Below are 22,468 nucleotides of genomic sequence, written 5' to 3' on the forward strand. Positions count from 1 at the left end.
ATCACTCGCCGTATATCAGTGGGATCATAATAAAAAGGACTTCTGACAACCTGCCAAGAGTTTTGTGGCCTTGTAAACACAAAAGTGCTCTAATAAAATTTTATTAAGTGTTAAAAAGTCATAAAAAGTGAAATAACATAAACTACGAAATTTACTGTCCTCAGCAAATGCTGAAAATATCGTCCATAGTAAAATTAAATTAGCATGTAATAGAGAGAGAGGGAGAAAGAAACAGTCTGGAGGTTTGAAAGCTAGGGAAATAATCGCATTGCAAACGAATATGAGTCATGGGGATTTAGCTGATTGAGATTCTTTCTTTTTATTGGGGAAGGAGAATTTGACTAAATATGCAGGTTAAGGAGGAGGGTTCTAAGGTCATCTGTGTTCTTGAAGCTGTCGATACTTGGCTGAGAAATAATATATTGCTGGCTGCCGGAAGAAATAATGGCGAAGGAAGGGCCGGCTGTCCACGAGGGTGCGCTGTGCGACTAAGAATATCTGCATGCTCCTTGCAGAGGCCGGGGAATCATAACTTCGCACCGAAATCATCCTATACATCAAAAAGAATGCCGCCACTCCCCCACCTTAAAGAAATTGCCTCTCGTCTCTCCCCCGCCCCGGTTCCTTGCAAACAGAAGGGGGGGAATGAAGTGCAGAAAACAATGCAATATATGCACAGCCTCTTCCTCCTGGGAAAAAGCGCGCGGCAAGCAAGTCCCCACACGCTTCCACGCTTCTCACGCAACTTGAACTCCTGGTGCAGAGAGAGAGAGAATGAGAGGAGGCAGCCCACAATGATCCTCTGATTTTTAATGTGGGTGGGGTGGGGTGGGGTGGGGTCTTCAAGCAGCAGCACCCATCCTTTGGCGTTCCTTAAAACTCAGTGCACCACTAGCGAGGATAATCCAGCCCAAGTAAGTTTGGAATGCTTTCGGTTTGCTTTTGATCCAGCAAGAGGGTTGTGGGGCACAGTGGTGAGAGGCCAATAAGATGGCATAGAGGGAGTTTGTGATACATTTCCCCAGCCCACCCCGCGGTTGTCCACAGAAAATTTGGGACTAAGAAGGCTCCCCCCTCCGTTTTCTTCCCTGCCATACATGCATAGGCTCGAGGGCAAGGAAAGCTGCGGTGCAGATGAGAAAACTAAGATGAGATCCTATGTACCGTTTTGGGGAGGGAGGAATAAAACTCCACTGAACGCAGCCACGTGCCAACTTGTTTGGGAGGGAGTCCCACTCACCTCAAGGCAGACCTTACTTCCGAGTAAACACGCAAATGTGGATGGGGGGTGCGTGGGGAGGGGGGAGGAACTCCAAAGCCCTATTCATTTGATGCATGTTTACTGGGAAGCAAATGTTTTGCTGCAGTTTGACGTCGCTTCTTGGTTTGAAGGGATCGCAGTTTTGTAGACCGCTTTGGGATCTTTTCGATGTAGGGCGGTTAAGAAACTTTTTTAAAAAAAGAAAGAAGAATCAAATCCTATCTAATCCTCCCAAAGAACTGGGCATAAAATAGCAGCTTTAGCCATAGGGATCTGATTTGCCTGCAACTAAACACACACACACACACACACACAGTGTGCGTAAACATGAGTACTGTATATTACATATACATATATACGCGCACACAATAAAATGTGTGTGCGCGCGCGCACCTCTGCTTTTGCACGATCAGGAATTGGAATCCTTCTTTAATGGACTGTGGGTCAAGGACGGGCAGCGGGGGGGGGGGTGCCCTGCGCGCCAGGAATCCTAGAATTGTAGAGTTGGAAGGGGGTTCCAGGGTCATCTAGACCAACCCTCTGCAAGGCAGGCCTCTTTGCCCAGCGCGGGACTCGCACCCACGATTAAGTGTCTCACGCTCTACGGACCGAGCTGGCGCAACTGCAGTTTCCAAGTGGGGCTGAGTGGGGAACGACGACAGCCCTTCGATGTAATAATAACTAACCCCGCGCCCCATTGCTCTGGCCCGTTCCCCAAATCTCCGGGTAGTTTGGGGGGGGGGGGGTTGGCTCCTGCGAGCCTGGCAGCGCATCGAAAGGGAAGCAGCCGTCGGAAATCCGCGCGGAGCCCTGCCTGCCCGCCTGCCTCTTCTGCGCTGGGCCAAAGGTGCCCATTTCACGTCGGGGGCGAGAGGAGCGCGCCTCCCGGGGATCCGCGGCGCTTCCTGCCCGCATATCCTCCGATTGTGTGCCTCGCCCGCGCCGCACCTCGGAGCGGAGCTGCGGCACGTCCAGGCCCTGCCGAGCAGGCCGCTGGCGCAGGCAAACAGGAACCCCGAGGGGAGGCAGCGCCCAAGGGGACAGCTCGTCTCTTGCAGGATATCCCTTTCGCTCGTTGGGTCCTTGCCTTCTCTTTTCTGCCCTTTAATTCTCGCCAGAAAGGAAGCGAGCGCGTCCCCACGAGGACGCTCCACATATCTGGGGATGGGGGAGAGGCAGGAATGCGCATTTCTGCACGGACAGAGGAAGCTTCCTATTGCCAGCGGACTCCCGTCTGCCTTTCATGGAAGGAGGGTGATGTTCAAGGCCAGGCAACACGAAGCCCACACCGACCCAGGGAAAGCCTTTAGGCTGCAATCCTATACGTGCTTTTCTCTAGGAGTAAGCCCCATCGATAGCACGCAGATAGTTCTTTACCATGCTAAACAGACATTCCAAATGCACTCAGTTGTGGGGTTTTTTTAGCCATCAATGTGTGCCATCATGAAAGCAAACGCATGAAGCTGTTCTTTTAGAAGAGATGTGGCCTGAGAACATTTGTTGAGCCAAAGGCAATGATCCAGGCTGTGTTTCGACAAGCATGTGTGGAACAGAAGTCACCTAAAGAAAAAGGAGGCAAACAGGGAACTATTTTCAGAGAAGGCTACTTCTGTACAATTAATTTAGCCTGGATAGATTTTTAAAACGTGTGTCCAATTCCATTGTTTCATGAGTGCAAGTTTGTTAAAAATAAGCAAGTGTTAAGGAAGAGGAGAGCATATAATACAGACATGGTTTTTAATGACTTTCATTAAGCAATATGCAACTAGATATGACATCTATTTACTCCTGTTGAGTTAAATGGTGTTCAGTCCCAAGGAAATGTGAATAGGATTATAACTTTAATGCACATAAGTGTTATTTTTTCTATATTATTATTGTAAGTTGCCACTCCTATAGAAACTTACTTGGGACAGAGTTACTGTAGTGTGATGGAACTAACTGAGACTTACTTCTGAGTAGATTTACATAGGATTGGAACTTTAGAGCTCTGGTAAATAGTACACCTTCTGTATTTTTTATTACATCTTTTGTCAAGCCTCATTTTCTGCTCACTCCTTATTGAAGCAATGCTGCTGTGGACATATTTATTGAATGGAATAAGGAATAAGCTTGATTTTTTAAAAAAATTAATACGAGTTTAATAGCCATACTCGCAAGCCACAATTCATGTACTTGAATTGTGACAGGACTGCTTTAGAGTAAGGCAGTATCCAGTAATTAATGTCCAGTGCCCTGATCCAAAAATGTTTTTTGGAAAGGAAATAGCCAATATGCTTTACTTCTAAGTGACTGTACCTAGGACTGGGGTACAGATCACATTCTAAGACTGCTTGATTATTTTCAAAAGGAAACATTTTAAAAGGCTAATCTTATTTCCTATGACACTGTAACTGAATATATTGTTCTATGTAAAAGTGCATTCCAAATAATGGATATTTCAAGCCATTATTTTCATATCATACTTAGTAGACTACAAACTGTAACTGACTGCCTATAATAATATTTATACTGGAAGCAGTAGAACAGTACAGTTAACACTCCAGTCCTAAACACACTATATCAAAGGAAGTCTCACTAAAATCCTAGGGACTTACAGACATGGAAAGTCACTGAACTTTGACAAAGTTCTACATAAACATATAGAACTTTAGGACAAAGATAGATGAATGCATTTATTTTATAAACTGAGTAAAAACCCAACCATTAAAGCAGGAGTAATGTGGATAAGAAATCTGCTTGAAAACTGGCATACTGATGCATTACTTAGTTTAAACTATTATAATTTTTTTTCAGTTTCCTAGAACTGACAACTGTTCCACGCACAATTATTGGATTTGAGTTACTGTTTAAGTTCCTCAAACAAATTGTTTAACATCAGCTACATGGCAGTTGCATTTTTGCCAAAGGGACGTCTTACACTTGTAAATGCAATTCATCAATGCAAGATGTCTTTGTTTTGTATCAGAGGGAAGAGTTTGGCCTCCACGTAGCTGAGAACGGATTTCTCTTTAATATGCAGGATGTTTGGGTTACCCAATGCGGTGGATTTCCTAAGCAAATTTCTCTGCAAAACTCCAGTTTAAACAATAACAGAGTCAGTGGCAAAAGACCACTAATACATTCTCAGTTCAAATGTGGAAAGATACAATGCAGGAAGCTGAAATACTGATCTTGAGGAATGGTGAAAGATATATGTAGCAGAGTGAAAAGTGTCTCTGAATCCTGTTACTAGAGACTGTTGTTTTGTTCAACAGCACTGGGAAATGTACCAAACATGTTACAAATCTAAATATACTATTGACCATATAAATCTAGTTAGGGTCTGAACAAAGAGGCACATGTAATACAGGAGGAAGAAAATGGTGCTGTAGGGAGTGACATCTCCAACCCTTCACTGGGGAATTTTGTTGTTGTTTATTCATTTAGTCGTGTCCGACTCTTCGTGACCCCATGGACCAGAGCACGCCAGGCACTCCTGTCTTCCACTGCCTCCCGCAGTTTGGTCAAACTCATGTTGGTAGCTTTGCGAACACTGCCCAACCATCTTGTCCTCTGTCGTCTCCTTCTCCTTGTGCCCTCCATCTTTCCCAACATTAGGGTCTTTTCCAGGAAGTCTTCTCTTCTCATGAGGTGGCCAAAGTATTGGAGCCTCAGCTTCACGATCTGTCGTTCCAGTGAACACTCAGGGCTGATTTCTGATCTTCTTGCAGTCCATGGGACTCTCAAGATTCTCCTCCAGCACCATAATTCAAAAGCAACTATTCTTCGGCGGCCAGCCTTCTTTATGGTCCAGCTCTCACTTCCATACATCACTATTGGGAAAACCATAGCTTTGTCGGCGAGGTGATACCTCTGCTTTTTAAGATGCTGTCTAGGTTTGTCATTGCTTTTCTCCCAAGAAGCAGGCGTCTTTTAATTTCATGACTGCTGTCACCATCTGCAGTGATCATGGAACCCAAGAATAGGTTTCCACTAAACAGCAACTTTTGCCTATTATCTACAGCGCATTGTGCTTTTCCTTCTTACAAGACTCCTTAGAATTTCATTCCCTCCCTTTTGAATCTGGAAGAGCCCATTCATATATTTTTGCAGTAACTTAATTGCTTCGTATCTTTCCAGATCATAGCAGTTTAACCAAGGCATCTGAACAGACAGCATCAACGGCATACCTTCAGACCGCCTTTTCTTTTGGAATAATAATAATAATAATAATAATAATAATAATAATAATAATAATAATAAAAGCTTATTTTCCTACTTATTTTTAGTTGTTTGCAAAGCCATTTTTCTCCAGGGTAATTATAAAGTTGCAGAAGGAAGAGCATTTTAAAACATGTAATCCATTAGTTACAGTGCAAGCCTGTGTACAGAAGTAAACTTTGTTGAGTTCAATGACCTTTACTTCCAGGTAAGTGTGTACTGTCAATCTTCTATAATTAGTTAGGACCTATATGCTTCTAGATTTACTATTTGCATTGTACTGATTGAGAGCTGGAGTGCTTGGATTTAATGTGATTTTAAACCCTTTGATCTCAGTTCTCAAACAGTTTAATAGAACACCGGTTTAACAGGTTGTTGAACTGAGCCAACAAAATTGTGGATCTCAGCTAAACCAAATGAAAGACTAATTATTATACACCATTGTTTATTTGTAGCTCTAGGAATTTAGAAGCTTCAGGAATTATATGTAAAGCCTGCAGATTGCTGCTCCTTTTTTTTTTTTAAATGGATTCCATTTGCTTAATCCATAAAAGGACATGAAGGTAGAGACTGGCGTTGCCTAAATCTGATTCAAGTTCTGAATCAGTGAAGGAATGACTTTCTATCTGATTGGTTGCAGAGAAGTCTCTTTCTAATCCTTTGAGTGCTGTTGCTTATGTAGCCAAAAGGGTCACCATCAGCTCTCAAGAGGGAGGTATCAGCAGACTCTGGAAGACCCCGAGGTTTGCAAAAGTACCCGAAACTTTTATGAAAAAAACAACCAACCTACAATAAAAAACAATGCAATGAGGTCTGAGCATGCTTAGTTGTCACGGAATACTGAATGCTTTTGGGGGGCAGAAAACAACTGGTGAAGGAATTGGGTAGAATCTTGAACAGCAGCACTACAGCCTTGTTAACATCTATTAGCTAAGATACCTAAATGGAACCTAAGATACAACCTAAGATATGTCTGTCATCTTCCTAGCCTGTCTGTGTGCTTCCAGAGGCATTGAACTGACCATGGGTAGACTGGACAAATGGTGCAATCCTAACCATGTCTACTCAAAAGTAAGCTCTATTGCATGCAATGGAACTTACTCCCAGGTGAGTGGATTGCAGCTTCTGTGGATCCTGGTCTTAACAAACGTGAGATTTACAACGCTCTTAATCATCTAATTTGCTGGCTTGAGCTGTGATCCAGAACAGTAGGCCCACAACTTATGCAGGGGTTATGTTCCGGGGATCATACCTAAAACCAAATCACATATAGTAAAAAAAAATCATTGGCAGGTGGGCTTGCCAGTATCATTTCCCCCGGAATGCTTTCCACCCTTTTTAATTTTTTGCCACATGCATAAAGCTGAACGCACACAAGTTAAATGAGCGCAAGTTGCGGGCTTACTGTAGTCTCCTGCGCAGTGCTCAGGTCTGGCTCCCTCCAGTGAAACCAGTGGGATCCCCCCCCCCACACCACCTTAGTTCCTGTGTGCTTTGGTTTTCCCATGTCTTCGTTGGTTGGAAATTAGGTTTTTAATTTTTAATTTAACCTCAATTAATTTTTAATTTAACCTCAATTAAGAAGAAGAATTGAATTTTCAAATACACCTTTTGCCATCCATGCACCCGCTTACAGTCTCTCCTCTCTTCTCTCTTGTGTGTGTGGTTTTTTTTAAACAGATAAAGGATTAAGTCTTTGAACATACAGTACTGTATTGCGGTATCGTACAAGTTGATACAGTTTGGGGCATTCTTTCTGTGTACATTCATACCAGACGGTTAGCAACAGGCAGGCTGTAAATCTTCCCATGAAAAGAAATAATAATTTAGAAAATGTGTAGTATTTCAGGTATTTTTGGAAGATACCAGCATTCTGACAAAGTCATCCAGGGGATTAATTCTCGGGCAACTCCAGGATATCAGCAAACAGGACCAAAAAAGGCATTCCACAGGTGGATGCATATTGAGGCTACATTTTTTCAGTTGTTCCCACGTTAATTCTGATGCAGAATGTTCATGATAAAGTAACCTCAACTGGGCATTATAATGGAAGGCGTGTTTAATTTGGTCTGAATTGTGCTTGTTCTGCAGAAAGAAGGTGGTAGGGCACAGGAGGAGGTGGTGAAGAATCTGGGCAGGACCAGGCTGGAGAAGAGGACCAACAAACTATGTCCAGCCCATCCATGGCTTATAGGACACCCCAGCCAAGAAGCTCAGCAAGGATGTTTATCTAAAAGAAGAGAGCAGTTGGGATGCTCCTGATTCCACCAAGATACAACTATGTCCAGTCTAGTGGCCAAATCATCTCATGACACTCCTCATCTTAAAAGGGTTGAGGGGCTTCTAGAGAAGATCCTCTTAACACTCGAGCAGATATGAGTGTTTGTAGGCAGACTGGATCCCAGCCAGCTATATAGGGCTTAAAGGCTAAAAGCAGCGCTTTTAATTGTGCTCAGAGACAGGCTGGTAGCCCCTGAAACTTTAAGAGCTAGTGTTTCATCCAGCTGTTTCCTAGACAGCAGCTCTGTCTGGACCTAATGCAATTTCTGAAGTAACTTGAAGGTTACACACCATGCGTTTCAGTAGTCTTTTCTAGAAATTACCCCAACATAGATAACCATGGTCATTAAAGGTAAAGGGACCCCTGACCATTAGGTCCATTCGTGGCCTATTCTGGGGTTGTGCGCTCATCTCGCTTTATTGGCCGAGGGAGCCGGTGTACAGCTTCCGGGTCATGTGGCCAGCATGACTAAGCCGCTTCTGGCGAACCAGAGCAGCGCACGGAAACGCCGTTTACCTTCCCGCCGGGGTGGTACCTATTTATCTTACTTGCACTTTGACGTGCTTTCGAACTGCTAGGTTGGCAGGAGCTGGGACCGAGCAACGGGAGCTCACCCAGTTGCAGGGATTTGAACCACTGAACTTCTGATCGGCAAGTCCTACCTAGGCTCTGTGGTTTAACCCACAGCGCCACCCGCGTCCCCCTAACCATGGTCATACTTTATCTAATAATAAGGTATCAAACAAAGGTTGGAGGAGATAAATATGTTGGGCACTTGGGGTGGGGGGTTCAAAAATAGATCAGACTATATAAGGCATTTGATGAGGATGGCCAATTGAATGCACAGACTGCCAGCTGAAAGCTCTAGTGTTTTCCTTTCAGGTGCTAAATGTACACATTGATCTCTGCAGGTACATCAGTTTCCTCCCTTAGATGGTTGAGGGAAAGTCCCGTTCATGAAGACGTATCGGGGATGTGGCAAGCAGATGGGAGGGGATCTCCCATCTGGGTTTTGCGATCATATCTGGCACGTACATGCAAAACCTTGTGAGGTGTTTCAAGTAGTTGCCAAGCATGATTGAAAAACGCTGATGGTTTTTAAGGTAAGCGAGGTGATGCTCACTCCCCACAGTAGCACACAGTGTAAATAGAGAGACAGCTTCCATGAGCACAGTCTCAGCCAGATTCATTCCACATCACTCCTTCCAAATTCTCCACTCTCCCATACAAACAAACCCTTTGCTATGGGAGTCATGATCCTGTTTCAGTTTACAGGGCTGTGGTAATGATTACTGAGAGAATGGATCCGATATCATCTGAGCACCTGGGGCAAGCATTGTGTAACACATATATCCATTGCCAGCAGAGCTTCAAAGAAGACTCCAGAAACCACCGCTTGGTGAAACAAAAGAGGGCTATATCTATTTAAAACATAACAGCTTAGAGGATCTTCAAAATGTAATCAACTAGAATAACTGAAACAAAATATAGTCTGGGCAGGTAAGTTCCCTAAGGCAGGAGAGATCGTCTCCCTCCCCGCTCCTGGGCACGTCTGCAGGCTCGTCCTGTAGCCCCACAGCAAGGACTGGAAGGCTATGCGAACTTCACAAGCACACCACTGCCAGAACCTCATGCCAAGCCAGAAGGACACTCCCAAGATCCCACAAGCCAAACCTATGTTGTGTGACCAAAGAGTGCCCCATACCCAGTAAAGCCTCAGATATTGACTCTATTAGATACTAAAATTCACTCTCCTGCCTAGCTAAAAGCCAGCTAATTCAATTTTTAAAATGCCGCTCTAGCATAAAACAGGCAGCGATACGAAGTAGGAAAAAAGGAAGGCAGTCAGGATCTCCCCCCAAAATTCCTACTTCTTTTATTCTGCAAAGCACCTTCTGCAGCCTCCCAGGGTGCTGACATTTGCGAAAAATCTCATTACATCCTTTACTGGGATTTTCCAGTGAGAATTCAGAGAGTATGCATGTCAATGCACCTGAGAGCTGGTTGTTGATGTTTTTAAAAGTTTTTTTCCCGTTAAAAAAATAAGGACAGAAAGTTTTATGGGGTTTCTCAAGGTAAAATCTGTCAGTGTACCAATCTCAGATGCCTTGTAGCCAGCCTTCCAGGTCTCCCTTCAGTTATAGCCCAGTGTTGGCAACTCCTGCAATTGGTTCCCCGCCACCCTCAGATCAGGAAGGTCGGGCAGCTGGGGAGGCTGCGGAGCGCTGTACAAATGTTTAACAGAAAGAGGGTTAGAAGCCTGCCACCCCCAGCCACCTTGAAGCAATAAGATAAAATCAACCCTGCCCCTATTAAAATGCTAATGAAATTCTAAGGCCTCCTAAAAATAAGGGAAAAAATGGAAGCCTCTTTCGCAGGGCGAAGAAAACTTTTGAAAAATTGGAGGACAGGTTTTGGCACAGCTCTCATTAGCGCTCCCATGCACAGCCATTGCTTCTGGAGTGTTTTTGAGATTTCGGCTTGAATGTTCTCTGCAGCTGTGTAATCCCCCATTTGCAAGTCACTGCCTGCAGATATCAAACTCCTGTGAGCACAGTCTGTCTAAGCTACAGAGTCTGAAATGAAGGCCTGGAGCCATATATTCACATGGGCGCAACTAACGAGAAGAACGAGGCTTTCATAATGAAAAGCCATTTAAAAAAAAAAAATCATGCCTTTTCAAGACAATGCAAGGAGCACAATTCAAGGAAGCAATTGTACATTTGGGGAAATAGAATGGGCTGAGTTAGAATAACAGAATTTTGCAGTTCATTTCAATGCAAAATCCTATGAATTTAGGGTAGGTGTTTTGTTTTTTTAAAAGTGGCAGTATGACACAATGCAATTCTGAAGAACGTGTTGGTAATTCCAAAGTGTGTGATGTACGTGCATTATCTGTATCCCCCCCACCCCATTAAAAGTGTTCAGTTTTTGTGAATCTGAATTTGGTGTTTTGAAATTATTTCTGTCCTTTATATCACTTTATACAGTGGTACCTCAGGTTACATACGCTTCAGGTTACAGACTCCGCTAACCCAGAAATATTACCTCAGGTTAACAACTTTACCTCAGGATGAGAACAGAAATCGCGCAGCAGCAACGGGAGGCCCCATAAGCTAAAGTGGTGCTTCGGGTTAAGAACAGTTTCAGGTTAAGAACGGACCTCCAGAACGAATTAAGTACTTAACCTGAGGTACCACTGTACTTGGGGTTGTTGGTTAGGGTTGTTGTTGTTGTTGTTGCTATTATTATTTCCACCTATGGCTAATTACCACTTTGCACAATGACTTCAATTGAAATTTTCCCCCTCTCCTCCCTCCCACACCCTCTTAAATTTGTTCTGAGGGTTCCCCTGACCTTTTGGAGCAGATCTGAAGCTGTCTTGGGGCATGTGTAAGGGGAGAAGGGAGGAAAGACCTATTGTACAAGCAGAAGAAATCCCTCCTGCACATTTTTAAAATACTGCCCATTATCTATATGCACTGAGAACCCCTTTATAGACTGATGTGGCCAGGAAGGGTTGTAATACCTCTGCGATGTCTAATACAGTCAATCCTCGGATCCCGAACACCTCCATTTTGGAGCATTTCGGTTCCTGAACCCCGAAAACCTGGAAGTAAATGCTCTGGTTTTCGAACTTTTTTCAGAAACTGAACGTCCGACGCGGCTTCTCCTTGAGTGCAGGAAGCTCCTGCAAGCAATCGGAAGCTGCGCCTTGGTTGTTGAACATTTCGGAAGCCAAATTTGCTTCTGGAACAGATTACATTCAACAACTGAGGTTTGACTGTATATCAATGGTTCCTGTACATCGTTTTATTGCAGGCCTCTGTTCTGATTGCATATTCTTTATGAACCATCACATTTCCTTACCTAACATCTGTTAATCCAGGACAATGCTTGAAAAGTTCCGCCCCCAACTCTTTTCTCAATTTAGCATTGAGGAAACCTAAGCACATAAATTCACTTAAGCATTGTGGCAGGCTTTGCAAATACCTCATATTTGTAACAACGGATACAGAAGCTCTGCTGCAACTCTGCAAGGCTACATCAATTAAGATGTTACTGATTCCTTCTTAGCGCAATAAAACAGTAAGTGAGTGATCATATTATCAAAGCCTTTGCCAGTTCTGTCTTGATTGCACTCCAATATTTTCCCATGAGCTCCTATTTCTTTAGGAGGAAGTAACTTTTAATATGATCCCTGAAGAGTAAATGGTTTGGGGCCATGATCCCATTCATTTTCATTCATAGATCATGCCTTTTCATTTCAGCAGCTTTATATGATCACAAAGCCAAAACCAGAATGTACACTCTAATCCCTGCCCCAATAACATGTAAATGCAGAAACCAAGGTAGCCTATGAATTTTAATGCAGATCTATTCCTGTGCAATGAAAGACAGTTGTAAGGCAATATCTTCATAAAATAAGTATCACAACTAATGGTGCACAATGCTTTTGTTTCCATTCACAATACACATTAACTATTATGACTACTACTACTACTAATAATAATAATAATAATATTTATGTATATGCTGCCCATCTGACTGGGTTGCCCCAGTCACTCTGGGCGGCTCCCAACAAAATATTAAAAACACGATCAAACATTAAAAACTTCCCCAAACAGGGCTGCCTTCAGATGTCTTCTAAAAGTCAGATAGTTGTTTATTTCCTTGACATCTGATGGGAGGGTGTTCCACAGGGCGGGCGCCACTACAAAGAAGGCCCTCTGCCTGGTTTCCTGTAAGCTTGATTCTTGCAGCGAGGGAACTGCCAGAAGATCCTCAGAACTGGACCTCAGTATCTCGGCTGGATGCAGACAAAAATAGATTATTTGGTGTATATACAAAACTTGCTGGTCTGTTTTCGGATTGATGGTCCATGCACCCTAAGTTGGAGTGGCATATGCACTTTACACAGCTAGGTGTGTTTACATGATTACAATCTCATTCAGCCAAAATCTCATTGAGCCGATCTCATTGAGCCAAAAATTACCAGGTGAGTTTTTGGAGGGTTAAACACCCTCTAAAGAATATTGCGAAAAATGTGCCACCTCCCCATGTATGCACTGTTTCGTTACCCGCAAATATTTATTTTTTAAATTTTATTAAATTTGTACATTGCCCTTCAATTCCATGGATCCCAGGGCAGTTCACAAAATAAAAATACAATATCAAAACATGTACAAAAAACCTTCATAAACCAATAAACCCACCCCCTCACAAACACATTTAAAAGGGGTATAAGATATTGATAACATGGAGCTCTCTTATGGGCCATTTTCATTGAGCCCTAGAAAATTATAAACTAATAATAATAATAGTTTATTTATATGCTACCCATCTGACTGGGTTGTGATGCAGATTATCATTTAGTGAGTAAGTCACTAATATAAAATAAAACTGACCTGAAAGCATTTTCATTTTGGTAATTTTATGTCACAGACAATTCCCCTCACCTCTACACAGTTCTCTCAAGTCCCCTTGAGTTTCAAAATAGGCATCAACAGTGCGATTATAATATATGACGGTGCCATTGTCAGGTTAACACCTGTATGTGCTGATATATGACTAGTACCGTGTTGCAACAAGCATGCAAATAAGTTTATAATTACTACATAGTTTAAAAAGTACTGAAATTGTCATAACTTTTATATATTGCTCCATTACAACCTTTAAATAAATGTTTTGATGGAGATCAGCAGTGCTAGGCCAATTTATTCTTGTCTATCATTAAAAGGCCTTACACAAAGAAACAATACTGTTCCACATCAAACTGTCACGAAGAGACATTTCCCTGCAACACCTGCTTGTTATGAATAGACACAGGCTAAGAACAGTTTATCATGATGAAGATAGCGATTCTTGCAAAGCCTTAAGGGAACCAGTTTTCATATAATGCAAGTAATATTTTAGAAATGTCTAAAATATATTTTCAGCGCAATGAACATATATTTGACTTAACCTATTACTTCCCAGAGATCAAATTTAACAATGTATTTACTTACAATTCAACAAAGTGGTCCCACTAGCAGATACCCACACAAGGACTTCCAGTAGTGGAACTGGGCTTTCCCCCTCATCTCTCCCCCCCCCCTCCCGCAAAATTTTTTGGTGTGTGTGGGTCAGGCAAGCTTTCCTTCCCCAGGGGAAGGAAAGAGGAGATTCCTTCATCAGGCAGTCAAAACTGCTTCTGCTGATGGGGCCATCTCCTTTGCACTATGCTGACGCATTACAGTTAAAATACTAAAAATAAATAATAAAGTACAGTATAAAAATACAGCAACCAAGAAAGTACAGTGGTACCTCAGGTTAAGTACTTAATTCGTTCCAGAGGTCCGCTCTTAACCTGAAACTGCTCTTAACCTGAAGCACCACTTTAGCTTATGGGGCCTCCCGCTGCCGCCGCCACGCGATTTCTGTTCTCATCCTGAAGCAAAGTTCTTAACCTGAGGTACTATTTCTGGGTTAGCGGAGTCTCTAACCTGAAACGTATGTAACCTGAAGCGTATGTAACCCGAGGTACCACTCTAGTAGTGCTCATATTCTAAAAAAGCATTCAAACACATTTATAAATCTGAAAAGCCAGGGGGGGGAATTTAAAAGTTATTCACCCAAAGCAGAGAAGACCACAATGTAGGTGCTAGGCGAGCTTCTCTGGAGAGGGTGTTCCACAGTGGAGGAGCCATCACTGGATAGCTTAGCGAGTAGCATGTGAGACTTAATCTCCGAGTTGTGAGTTTGAGCCTCACATTGGGCAAAATATTCCTGCCTTGCTAGGATGATCCTCTTGGTCCCTTCCAAGTCTACACTTCTATGATTCTGTGAAAAGGCCCTCTCCCTTTTGGCCACCTGCCTCACTTCATGCCTTTTATACACCCATACACACCAGTCACCCAATGAAAGTGTCCAAGTTAACTAGATTTGCCTGTAGGCATATTTTCAGATAGATCTGGGATGGCATAATCAGTAGAGCATGAAACTCTAAATCTTGTGGGTTTAAGCCTTGTGTTGGGCAAAAGACTCCTGCATTGCAGCGGTTTGGACCAGATGACCCTCAAGGTCCTTTCCAATTCTACAATTCGTCTCCACCCACATCGTTCAGCCTGGACACTGAGGTCCAGCACCGAGGGCCTTCTGGCGGTTCCCTCACTGAGGGAAGTAAGGTTACAGGGAACCAGGCAGAGGGCCTTCTCGGTAGTGGCACCCGCCCTCTGGAACGCCCTCCCATCAGATGTCAAGGAAATAAACAACTATCTGGCTTTTAGAAGACATCTGACGGCAACCTTGTTTAGGGAGGTTTTTAATGTTGATGCTTTATTGTGTTTTTAATATCTTCTGCCTTCACCTTTAAGATGCATAGGGTTTTCTTTTCTTTTCTTTTCTTTTGTGATACTGTTCTCCAACCAAACATGTACAAAAATGCATATATTTGGTGTGCATTAAAATGTATATATTTGTTAAGATGACATACAAAAATGCATTCCACGTGGCATGCAAAAATGTGTATATTATTATAAATGTTGACTGAAATACTGGTGAAATTTCCTGAGGACTTTAAAAAAAAACGAAATAGCAAACTGATACAGAAATATGGCAAAAAACAACAGCAGAGAATTGGGAAGCAGGGATAAACCAAAATTGACCGATTCCTCCATCCCTTTTTATCGCTGTGGTTCCATCATAGGCAAGAAGGGCCTCTCCATCAGGCTAATTCACAAATGACATGCACTTTCACCTGTTAACCATGTCCTTTGGCTACTTGGTTCTACCTAGTAGAAACAGTTCAGTTTCTATCCACAAATAAAGGACGGCCTCATTTAGAAACCGGTGGGAGAATATTTCAGTCTCTCAGGACACTCTGCTGCAGGCTTCAAAGTTACTCGACGACAAAAAAAGAAAAGGCTTCAAAAGGAGACTGCAGCATGAAATTGCTGAACTAGAATTTCTTGGCAAATTTGATTCTATTCAATTAAGACTTAATCAGGACTCTGGTCTTCTTTCTCGCTGCAGGTGTTAAATTAAGTTAGTGCAGCTGGAAAGACAGTCTTGTCACAATGACTGCTGTTGTGAACATGTCATCCTGTTCTTATCCTGCGTACATTTGGGAACTCCAGGAAAATGACTCAGGGCTACTGCTGCCCTTCATAGCGGTGTGTGTGTGTTTGTGTGTGTGTGTGTGTTTATATATACCGGTACTTATTGAAGATAACAATGAATGTGTCTGACAAAGTGGGCTCTTGACCAGCCCATGAAAACCTCTGCCACGTGACTTTTGTTTGTATTTTAAGGCCTCTTTGATCTAGTGATAGGCAATTTGAGAACAAATATGACTTGTTTGTATGGAGCAGAAATTTCACCCTAAATATATATCTGGTGCCTTTGTAGATCACTGAATACCATTTCATTAATATTTGCATAGTAGCACTGCTTCACTTAAATGCAAACTGTTATATAGTTGTTCATTTCAAATGGGTGGCTGGGCCCTTGTTCAGACACTTATTTAATTTAATTATTTAACTGTTTTCTTAAAACTGATGTGACAACCTCTCGTATTTGAGGTATGGTCTTTCAAAATATGCAACACAATCATATCAGAGGTATGCCCTACGTAGTTCAATGGGACTTACTCTTAGCCTGAAATACTTTACACCTGCATTTCACTTCATTGCTTATGATGTCCGGAAATGTTTATTTAAAAAACCCTGAATAGCTTTTAAAAACAGATACATGTTATAGCGAGATCAGCTGTACGTGTAGTAGGCTGCAGTATAAATTAATAAAGTAGGGTTTTAGAGCTGATTTTTAATAAATAAAACTCATTTTATTTTATAGGTTTATAGCTGTTTAATTCAAAAGGAAAAGGGAGCATAAGTGCCCTGCTTGGCAGGAACAATTGGGCGGGAGCTAATTTTAAATCGATCACTGCATTTAGGATCATCTGACTGATGACGGTCCAGTCAGCGAAAGAAGCTAGAAACTAGTAAAAGTTGATTGTTTGAGTCATCCTCAAGTGAATTTCTACATGGCCTGGAATCCCCAACACTTCATTAGCCAGACTTTAATTGAGGGGTCCATTTGGTACCTGATGAACTTGCAAATTTGCAGTAAAAAATAAATGTGCTCTCAACCTGGCAGATTCTGAGTTTTCAACTAAGCGCAGCCTCCAGAAAATTGGAAAGAGGTCAAGGGGAATCTGAACTCCCGTGAAGTATCTTGAATTTTAGTTCAACAATGTCAAAGATTGCTTTGGAAACATTCATTAATCTTCGTGACATATTTGTGACATCACAACAGTTCAGAGATGGTTAAAATTGAAGCTCATGGGTGACCTTTCTCAATGTCATGCCAAGTCAGTAGCGGAACCTGGGAGTCAAGACTAGGGGTCTGCGGGGGGGGGGGGGGAGGGATTCAGCTCAGGTTGAAGCTGAATCTATCAACTTTGCACTTTCTGAAACAGCATATGAACAAAACACAGCAATCTCCCCAAATTTCCATGTATCTGAATTTTGCTAAGCAGTTTGCCACGCTATGTTTACAGAAATGCATATATTAGGGGGAATTGTGAATAAAAGCAACACAGGGGGGAAATGATCATATACAGTGGTACCTCAGGTTACATACGCTTCAGGTTATATATGCTTCAGGTTACAGACTCCGCTAACCCAGAAATAGTACCTCAGGTTAAGAACTTTGCTTCAGGATGAGAACAGAAATCGCGGGGCAGCAGAAGCGGAAGCCCCCATGAGCTAAAGTGGTGCTTCAGGTTAAGAACAGTTTCAGGTTAAGAACGAACCTCCAGAACAAATTAAGTACTTAACCCAAGGTTAAGTATAGGGAAATTGCTAGCAAAAATGTGTTCCTTGGTCAAAACTGCATATTAAAATGTGTTTATTGGGAGAAATTTGCACTAAAATACTGGCGAAGTTTCATTAGTATTCTTCCCCCTCCCCCCCCAAAAAACACACACCACAAACCGTTGCAAAATGCACAGAGAACTGAATTTAAGATTGGAAAAATGAAAAACGGAGAGAGCTGAAATTGACCGATCCTTCCATCCCCAGTCAAGACTTGTAGCTTTGCACTTGGTAACAACAACAACAACAACAACAACTTTGTACCCCGCCCATCTGACTGGGTTGCCCCAGCCACTCTGGATGGTTTCCACATATATAAAAACATGACAAAACATTAAACCTTAAAAAGCTTCCCTATACAGGGCTGCAACAACATCTAGCAGTGACCTGATAATTGAATTGAGTTGCCTTGTTTTCTCCATAAGGCTGCAGTTCTGCACACATTTACGTGTGAGTAACAGAGCAACCTTTAATCAGGGCCTAGGAAGACATGGCGCAGTGTATCCACCACAGTATCTGAAGCTCTGCCACCTTCAGCCAGCCAGGATGAAATGTGTTTGGGAGCAATAGCTCCACTACTACTCAACCTTCCTTAACTGGTTCGGTTGAGCTTTCTTCTGCCCAAGCCAAATACACACCTGACTTATCCCAGGGTGAACTGCATAGTTATTTCACCAACAGCTCCTGCAATTGGGATCCTTGTCCGATTGGACCAGCTGGCAGAGAAGGTCATCTGATGGGATCACCTGGTAAGGTTTAAAGAGCTGAACTGGAATAAATTCCATGGTGAAATTAATAATATTGGGATGTCATGGGGGGGGATGGATGCTTTTAAAGGCCATTGCACCTTCATTTTGATAAGTATCAGTGTGGTGTGGTGTTTGTAGCTCACAGTATTTTGGATCACACACACACACACACACACACACACACACAGGCAATATTTTGGAGCCTCTTTTGCTGTGTTCCATTTTTTAGGTCCATAATCTGTGCTGGCCTGCAGTTTGCCAGGTGGCTCACTTGACATACTTTGTGATGACTAACTCTGCGTGGTTTGGACAAAGCGATGCCAAGACGTTTCATCTTGCCCAAGTGACTCACAAGACGGAAAAAATATTGCAGCATTTAGTTTGCAAGTATAATTTATGTTCTTTCAACTGATCTTGCTATGGCCAGGCCAATTCAGCCATGAAAAGTGAGGGAAACGCAAGGAGGGGAGCGCTGATCTATGAGAACAATTTTAGTTAATTAAGTGGACATTTCACAAGGGTGAGGGATCCACTAGTCCCCTTAAGAGAGCCAGTCAAATATGAAATACGAGGGATTTTGTTAGGGGAAATAAATGGACAGGCTGCAGATTGGGGGGGGGGGGAACAGCAGGAATTTTGCTCCCTTTGTAGTTGAAAGAAGAGGATGGCCCAGTAGAACAAAGGGGTTCTGAGCTTATGGAGTTGAGGGATCTCCACTCTTACGTCATCCTTGTTGTCAAGGACAAAAGCTACATGAGCATTTGTACGAAGCGGGGTTTCCATTTTGCTATTCCATCCATGTTAGAAAAACTGTCAGGTATGGATATAATCATCTGGGCAGTGATGAGTTACTTCACACAATCGGCTTCTCCTTTATTTAAAGGCACACATGGCAACCCGGCCAGAAGGCAGTCTAGGCCAAAATGTAAGAGGGAAATGGAGCTACTTTCCACCTGCTGCTGCCTTCTTCCTGTTCTTCTTCAAGAAGGTTTGCACCAGGACAGGGCCCTCTCCTCTGATTGTGGGAAATGCCCCAACTTTTCAACTGAAACCGAAGGAGTAGCTGGAGAAGATGAAACTGAGGGTATATCTACGGTATATTGCCGTCTCACCAGTTCACTTTTAATGCTCAATCCCTTTGTGCATCACTCCCAGAAATCTGGAGTGGTAGTTTTGGGAACACTGAATGACATGCACCCTATTTGATGAAATACAGTAATTTATGACCAAGGCTATTTTTTTTCAGCGGAGCTCAATTTCAGCACCTCTCAGGTGGGCGCAATTGCCATTCTAAGAGAACAAGGGAGAAGTGTTCATGGTCAGCTCTGGCACATCTTTTTCTAGAAAAAAAAATAGCACTGCTTATGGCATTTATTTTACCTCAAGAGCTTGGCCTGTCCACACAACAATGCTGTGTGTAGGCCAAGCTGAGAGTTACTGACTGACACAAATTCACCCAGTAACTTTTGTTGCTGAGCAATGGTCTGTATTACGCTGAATTCAGCTTGGTCATGTAGATGTTTGGATGGAGGAGAAATTCTATTCAGTTCACATTTAAAGGCAAACTTACCTAATTCAACAGGTGAATCGAAACACCACCTTTTAAAATTCGCATTCTCTGAATTTTGCAATGCAGTTCTTCAGCCAGGCAATGTGTACAAAAGAGAACACACTGTGGTGATGCGTACATATAGCTGCATATATTAATGAAAAATACTGTATGTACGTTAGGGGTACATAATGCATACCAAAAAAAAGGAGGCATATTAAGAGGAAATTGCTGGACTTAAAAAAATAAAATCACAAATTGATGTGGAGAACTGAACCAAAACCACCACATTCACCCATCTTGATGTAGCTGCAGATCGTTTATTACTCTAGATTACAGATTACAGTGAGTTTCTGTTATCTGTCGTATGTCTGATATCTGGTGCCTCTTTTCATTAGGTTAGTTCCTGCAGGGGTGCCTGTCACAAAGTGCTCAAATAACCACTTTAATCTTCTCATCAGTCGCTTTGCGAACAAGCTATTTTCACATTTTTCTTCTTTGGTGCTCTGGTTTGATCAGTCTCAATAGAGTGCAGGGTGTGGATGCTAATAACTGCTTTTAATTCATCTGAGCTCCAGGCCATTTCATAGAAACTTTTCTTGGTACTGCCAGTGGTTTCCCATGCCTCAGATCCACCCTCACAAAGCCCAGATTCTGTCTTTCCACCCACTGAAGATGAGAAGCATATATCTATTGGCTTTTATCTGTTAATAGAGAACAGCACTACATACTCAAAACAAGTACATTACTTTTTGCTAAAAGTAGGCCCCAACTCTCTTCGGCCTATTCTTCTCCCTGTTGCTCTCATATGCCTTCAGCTCGACTGAGGGTGGGGTGCACTTTCATTCAAGGAACAACAGGGACCTGTTCAATCTGGCATGTCTCCATGCCAAGACAAAAATGCAGTGGGTTCTTATCTGGGAGATATTGTTTGCAGATGACACAGACTTGACAGTGCACTCCAGGGAAGCTCTATAGACACATGAACTGCTTTGCCCAAGCCTCCATGGAGTTCGGCTTCACCATCAGCCTGACAAAGACAAACATCCTAGGTCAGGACACTATCAGCACTCCGCACATCAGCACTGGTGGTAGACGGTTTTGTCTACCTGGGCTCCACCATAACCAGCATCTTCTCCATCGGTGCTGAGCTGGACAAGCGTATTGGTAATGGCTGGCCTCTCCAAAAGGGAATGGGAGAATGTGATGCTAACAACAAATACCAAGATGAAGGTCTACCAGACCTGCGTGTTGAGCACTCTGCTTTACAAAAGTGAGTCATGGGCAGTTTACACTCACCAGGATCAATGTCTTAATGATTTCCATATGTGCTGTATCAGGTAGATTTTGGGCATCACATGGCAGGACAGTCTCACACAATGATGTGCTCTTCCCAAACCCACATTCCCAGTATGTTCACACTCCTGTCTCAGTGACGTCTCCACTGGCTCAGTCATGCACACAGAATGGAAGATGGCAGGATCCCCAAGGATGTGCTTTATACGATGATACGATACGATACGATAATCATTATTGTCATTGTCCCATACAGAACAACGAAATTGAAAAATTGCATCAGACATTCAAAAACCAACAAGCCTACTATCTCAGCCTAGTTAGCCCTCTAAAATCTCTGATACCCCATAATTAAATACAATATATTCCCAAAGAGTACTTTGTGACCTAGCAACATGGTGTGCCTAAAGTAAACTCATGGCTGCAGGTCTGGCTAAACCATTAGGCAGACTGGGGTGTCTGCTTCAGGCAGCAGATGCATAGGAGACAGGGAGCAGTAGAGCGATGGTTGTGGCCTGTCATACACACCTTGACCTAGTAGCCATCTGCACTATACCTTTAAAGCAGGGAAGCAGGTGGCACTGTGGTCTAAACCACTGAGCCTCTTGGGCTTGCCGATCGGAAGGTTGGCGGTTCAAATCCCCGCGACAGAGTGAGCTCCTGTTGCTCTGTCCCAGCTCTGCCAACCTAGCAGTTCAAAAGTACACCAGTGCAAGTAGATAAATAGGTACCGCTGTGGTGGGAAGGTAAATGGCATTTCCGTGTGCTCTGGCTTCCATCATAGTGTTGTGTTGCGCCAGAAGCGATTTAGTCATGCTGGTCACATGACCTGGAAAGCTGTCTGTGGACAAACGCCGGCTCCCTCAGCCTGAAAGCAAGATGAGCGCCACAACCCCCATAGTCGCCTTTGACTGGACTTAACTGTCCAGGGGTCCTTTACCTTTTTTAACCTTTACCTTTAAAGCAGCATCATACCACTGTTTGTTCAGTTATGTGTATTAAGTGTATTATAGTGTGGATGAAAAAAAAGGTGGTTTTGGAAAACCCATGCTTCATTTAAAATACTATACAAAACACTTGTGGTATTTTCCAGTTTCTTGTGAAATGGCCTATAAGTTTTTACTGAGGGAAATCTCTGCTGGGAAGAGCCATGAAAGCTGGACCTCCCTCCTTTGCCATAGTATCAAAACAGAATGGGTCTCCCATTGCTGCTATTGGAAAGAAATGATGGGGATATATTCATGCATTTCCACCCATAGTATATTGTTTGAA

General features: G+C 42.9%; 2 long non-coding RNA genes across 2 annotated transcripts; both read left to right on the forward strand.

Annotated features, from left to right (window-relative positions):
- Positions 1-595: 595 nt before the first annotated feature.
- On the forward strand, positions 596-22,195 carry LOC309363445. The gene is made up of 3 exons (XR_014165351.1): positions 596-914; positions 18,284-18,351; positions 18,540-22,195. It is a non-coding gene; the product is annotated as an uncharacterized lncRNA (long non-coding RNA).
- LOC309363727 lies at positions 5,493-18,270 on the forward strand. The gene is made up of 3 exons (XR_014165553.1): positions 5,493-8,857; positions 16,589-17,351; positions 17,583-18,270. It is a non-coding gene; the product is annotated as an uncharacterized lncRNA (long non-coding RNA).
- Positions 22,196-22,468: the final 273 nt, after the last annotated feature.

The sequence above is a fragment of the Podarcis melisellensis genome, assembly GCF_964234715.1.
Source record: "Podarcis melisellensis genome assembly, chromosome: 1".
Taxonomy (NCBI): domain Eukaryota; kingdom Metazoa; phylum Chordata; class Lepidosauria; order Squamata; family Lacertidae; genus Podarcis; species Podarcis melisellensis.